The sequence below is a fragment of the Hibiscus syriacus genome, unplaced genomic scaffold (assembly GCF_006381635.1).
Source record: "Hibiscus syriacus cultivar Baekdansim isolate YM2019G1 unplaced genomic scaffold, ASM638163v2 tig00110253_pilon, whole genome shotgun sequence".
In the NCBI taxonomy this organism is placed as follows: domain Eukaryota; kingdom Viridiplantae; phylum Streptophyta; class Magnoliopsida; order Malvales; family Malvaceae; genus Hibiscus; species Hibiscus syriacus.
Window position 1 is genome coordinate 473,914 of NW_024062646.1, and position 6,220 is coordinate 480,133.

Sequence of the window (6,220 nt, forward strand, 5' to 3'; positions counted from 1 at the left end):
GGGTTTGCATTAAGTCTGTTGTATCCAAAGCATATAATGAGTGAATAAAATCTCTTATACCAACACCTCAGTGCCTGCTTTAGACCGTACAGAGATTTGTTCAGCATGCAAACCAAGTTCTTCTTTTATTTTTCTTCAAAACCTTCAGGTTGGAGCATATAAATCTCTTCTTCAAGATTTCTATGAAGAAAAACTGTTTTAACATCTAGTTGCTCTAGATGTAAGTTCAATGTAGCACACATTTCCAAGACTACTCGAACTGTTATTAGTCGAACCACATGAGAAAAGATTTCATTGAAATCAATACCTTCTTTTTGAGCATATCCTTTGACCACCAGTCTTACATGATACCTCTCAACTTGATCGTCATCATTTCGCTTGATTTTGAAGACCCATTTGTTACCAATTGTCTTCCTTCCTTGTGGTAGTGGCACAAGGTCCCATGTATTATTTTTTATGAAGGGCTTCAATTTCTTCTTGCATTGTCATCATCCACAGTGAAGCATCTGAGTTGTTTTTTGCTTCATGGTATGTTGATGGCTCACCGTCCTCTGTTAAAAGGCAGTTTGCAATATTTTCTTCTATAACATAATCTAAGTGCCAATTGGGACGTCTTTTCACACGATCTGATTGACGAGTATTTGGAGCTTCAGAACTCTCTAGTTCTTGTTCATCATGTGATGGTTCTACTTCAGAAGAATCTCCTTGTTCAAACTCCTTTTCCACATGTATATGCGTAGTCTCTAATTTTTCAACGCTATCATCGTCTTCTTTTCTTTGTAGTTTATCTTCTATAAAGATAACATCCCTGGTGATAATCACTTTGTGGGCAGTGGGATTCCATAAGCGATACCCCTTTACACCATCAGCATACCCCAAGAATTTGCATTTCCTAGATTTTGGATCCAACTTTGAAATTTCTTGGGAGTTGTACATTACATACATTCTGCTTCCAAAAATATAGAGGTTTGAATAATCAGCTGATTTACCAGTCTACATCTCAATTGGTATCTTCAGCTCTATTATAGTTGATGGAGCTCGATTCACCAAATAACAGGCGGTATTGATTGCTTCTTCCCATAATGATTTTTCTATGCCTGCATCCCTCAACATTGTTCTTTTTCTTTCTAACAAGGTTCTGTTCATCCGCTCTGCCACTCCATTTTGTTGAGGAGTGTTCGCCATTGTGAACTATCTTTTGATGCCTTCTTTCCTACAAAAGTCATCAAATTCTTCACTTGTGTATTCTCATCCGTTATCTGTTCTGAAATACTTGATCTTATTTCCAAAATCAAGTTCCACCCGCGCTTTGAAGTTTTTGAAAGTTGAAAACACATCTGACTTCTTCTTAATAGGGTACACCAACATCTCCTAGAGTAGTCATCAATAAATGAGACAAAGTATTTTGCTCCACCTAGGGATGTAACTGGTGCTTGTCATACGTCAGAATGAACCAATTCTAGAACACTTTTACCTCTAGAATTTAACGTGTTGAATTTCAACCGGTGCTGCTTACTTGTTATGCAATGCTCACACAAAGTAAGTGATACATTTGTTAAGCCTGGAAGCGGTTTTTGCTCCACAAAGACTTTCATTCCTTGTTCTGACATGTGTCCAAGTTTCTGATGCCATAACATTACAGAATCTGAACTACATGAGGCAACAGAGGCTTCTGCTTCTAGCAAAGTCTCTCCCTTCAGTATTACCAGTTTGCAGCATCGTTTCGCCTTTCATCACCACAAGCGCTCCATTGAACACCTTCATGATTCCTTTCCGTGTTTCAATCTTGCTAGCATTAATATCCAACATTCCGTAGGATAATAAATTTTTCTTCAGGCCTTTCACGTGCCGCACATCTTAAACATATTTAATTTGATGGTCCTCACGCCAACGATCTCTAAGGCATGATCATTGCAACTATACACATATCCTCCTGAGATAGATTCATAATGATGGAACCATTCTCTTCTTGAGGTCATGTGATATGTTGCTCCCGAATAAATGAGTCATATATCTACAAATCATTTTATACCTTCCACGGTTGTTGACGCTTTACAACATAGAGCATCTCCATCATCTGAAGTGTTTGCGGTATTGCCTTATGGATTGGAGTTTTTATTTAGACTCCAACAATCATTCTTCAAGTGACCCTTCTTTCCACAGTTGTAGCACTTTAAATTCTTTTTTCTTCTCAACTTTGATCTACTATGTTTGTGACTGTTGTTTTGGCCACGTTATGTTGATTTCACTCTCATCGTTGTCAACTCTTCTTCTTATTACAAATTTACTTGTCTGTCTTCCTTTTTCTTGCGCCGATTTTTTCTTGTAGAACAGCAGCTGCAACGTCATCGAAGACTAGACTTGTGACATTAAATTTGATGATTAGTTGATCATACGAATCAGGTAGACTTTGAAGTAGAAGTTCTGCACGTTCTTGTTATCCTATTGTACAACTTAAGGATGTAAGCTGAGAAAATAAAGTGTTTAGTGTGTTTAAGTGCTCTGTCACTGAAGTATATTCTGGCATCCGTAGAGTGTATAATTTCCTCTTAAGAAAAATTTTATTGTGCAATGATGTGGCCTTGTACAATTTGGTGAGATGATCCCATATCTCCTTAGCTGTCTTCTTCTCCTCGATGCTTGACAATACTTCATCTGCTAATGCTAGATGAAAGTTTGCCATAACATTCCCGTCTATCTCGTTCCATTTGCTTTCATCTGTGAAATCTATCGGCCTTTCACTGATAGCTGCTAGACAACCGTCTTTCCTTAGGATCGCCTTTATCTTCAATTTCCACAATGAGAAATTTCTCCCATTGAACTTTTCAATATAAAATTTCGTTGCCATAGCTTCTATTACAGATAGCTCTCACTATTTCACTATCGTGAATAGTTCTCTGAAACCTTCAAAGAATGGGTAATACCTTCTTACTTTCTTATGTTGGAGGATCAACCTTTTGGTGGCAACCACAAAGATAATAAGTAACTCTAATATGACTCTTGATACCAATTGTTACGGAATACGACTATCAAATAGAGCAAAATTGCAATTGATAATTTAAAAATGAAGATAAAGAAGACACAAATTTTACGTGGAAAACCCCTAAATAATATAGGGTAAAAACCACGGGCAACGGTAAAAGAATTTCACTATGAGAAAATAGGAATTACAATTTCTCTTGATCTAACAAGGAGAAAATAATTACAATTCTCTCTTGATAAAAAGGAGAAAACAACTCTCAAGAAACTCTCTAAATTCTCTAGTATTGGGATAAAGCTATAATGATTTGGGATGGTTTTAAAGCTAAATGGGATAGGGTATTTATAATTGAAGCTTAAAGACTAATCTTACAAATACCCTAAATTTTGATAATTATCCTTAACCAAATTCAACAAAAATGTCTAAATTTGACCATTTAGCCGCCCCGTTTGTTGATTCAGCCGCTCATGCCTTGAATTTTCAACACCAACCCCATTATCAATAACCATATCCCAAACCACTGTAATATTTCTAACCTTTTGCAGGGACTTAGATGTGCTAGGTTGCCCTACAAACTGCGGTTCCCCATCCGCTTCCAAAGTTAATTGATAAGTGACATTTTGTACCCAATTATTCATCATCGGTCGGTTGAACATTTGAGATTCAGTTTGCTTATTATTTTTAAAGCCCTTAAGAATGTTTTCCTTCCCAAGTTTAACCCCACTCTCACGAGCTTTGGTTACTTTACTACCATGCATATTCTTATCCCCCATATTCGGTTCCTTAATAGATAAAGCAGTGTGCTTCCCACCTCCAGTTCTCATAGCATGTTCCACAACTTCCACAGTTTTTACATTCATCATAGTTCTCACCTACCTTTTTAGTCGTTTTATTTTTCTTTTCCGGATTAAACGCCATGTAGGTCGCATTACGATTAACCACACGTTTTTGAACACCTTGGACTAAATGGCTCGTCTGCTCTACCATTTTAACCTTTTGTGGAACTTATTCATCACTCGATATCAGGGTTTCAAGTCGCGGTCGCGTTTTCGGTTATTTCGAATTTACTGTGATTGCGGCCATCGCAGACGCTATTGCGGCCATCGCGGGTAACTCAGACAGCGGCAAAACCGCTATATCGCGGCCGAAATCGCGGTCGCGGACCGTTTTTTAAAACCCAGCTCAATATAACAACACAAACACTCTTTTCCCTTACTGCCTAGTTCGTATCCCCTACTTCTTCCAAAATAGTAAAACGAGATCCTTTATTACCATTCCTGACTCCCTCGTTGGTTGTCCTTTGCTTAGGTTTTTCAACAATTCTCTTCTTACGACTATCCACCACCATCCAAGGGCCGTATAAACCTTGCTCCACTTCAACAGTCATACTAGACGCCACATGATCTTCGACCACATTATGATTATCGGTCTCTTTTAGATCCTGACCTTCCTTACAATAATTCTTTGTATGACCATAAACACCACAGTGAACACATACCTACTGCAAATTACATTCCTTACAATAATTCTTTGTATGACCATAAACACCACATTGAACACATACCTACTGCAAACCTTCATATTCTATTTTTTGCTTGAAACCATCAATTACACGATTTAAGAGTTTTGTTTAAGTCCACCAAAACCACAAGCCTCGCAAATTTTCCCCTCTCACCCACTTGTGTGTTATAGTCTATCTTAACCACATTACCAACGACAGTAGTAATCAATCTAAATAAAGCCTTTATGTAGTATCTATACGGTAATCCCGGCAAACTGACCCAAACAATAACCTGAGAAGGATGTCACTCAGACGTGGAAAACGCTCTATTCCAAGGTTGGACCATTAAGTAACTCCCATAGATAGTCCATGGCCCTTCAATTAACACCTTGGTGTAATCTCGTTCATCTGCAAATTTAACCAGGAAATAGATATTGTCAAGGTCTGTCAAGTGAATTTCTCCGAGAGGCTTCCAAACCGCACTAATACGGTTCCACAAAGCCTTATATCCTATCATACGACCAAGAAGCCTAACATTATAATGTTCCTCATGTTTTTATCAATCTGCTCATGCACTCTTTCAGAGAATTTAATCGTAGGATAAGCACCAGATCGATCAATAACAAAATCCTAGTCAAGCACAATCACTTCATCATCGTTAATACCACTCTTTAACGTCTTTTGCATCTTGGAAGGATCAACCACCAAACTAGCATATGTAGCCTTTCCACTAGACCCAATTATAGCAGGCTACTTATTTCCTTCCTCTTCCACCGCATCCACATCAATGTCTACCTCACCAGATTCCTCTTCCATGGCTTCAGTATCCATCTCCTCTACTACCGAGGCACTCCTTCCATTACCATCAACCGTGGTATTCTTCACCTTTTCAAAATGCGTTGAGAACCAGGCTTCTTCAAAGTAGACGATAGGTTGAATTGGGTTACCCCCTTACAGTGGTCTGCCGCCGGGATAATAAACGATATTGGGCGGCACATTAGTGTTTTTGTTAGGGTTTTCACGAGCATTATTTTAGTTTATATTACTTTCTCATTTTATTAACTCTACAAAAATTATAATTAAATTATTATAATTAAATTATTATGTGATATAATAAGTTCTTTATTCTTATATGATTTTTAACATATTCGCTTCTTTTTGAAATATTTTTTGAAAACATTAAGAATAAGAAGATAAAATCTTGAATATTTTACAAAAATATTTTTTTTAAAAATATATAATAATTAATTATGAGGGTTTTGATTGATCACATAACATAATTAAGAGATTATTAAATATTTTATTAATCCTTTATGCACACAATATATGGTTTTTAGTAAGAAAGCTTTCTTAGTTATATCTTTACATCATCGAGGGATGAAAGAATATTCGTGCTATAGAAAATTCGGGATGATAAAAATATGTTAATTGCTTCTTATACGTGTGTAGTAACCAATTTTTGGTCCCTACATAGCTTCCATACATTGATGTCCCCCATGCACAACCCATGCCCTGTTGTTCCCCACTAAGTGTCATTTCCAAACCCAACACCTTCCCATACCGTGCAAGTCCCATACCTACCCATCCATCAAACAGTGACATAAACAGATATCAATCAGAAAAATCCCAATAAAATATAAGAGCAAATCAAGTCTAAAATCCCGAGGGATTTATCAAATCTATCAAGCATGCAATAAAAGAAAGGGAATGAGGAGATATCAAGGACATTCGGTGATGGT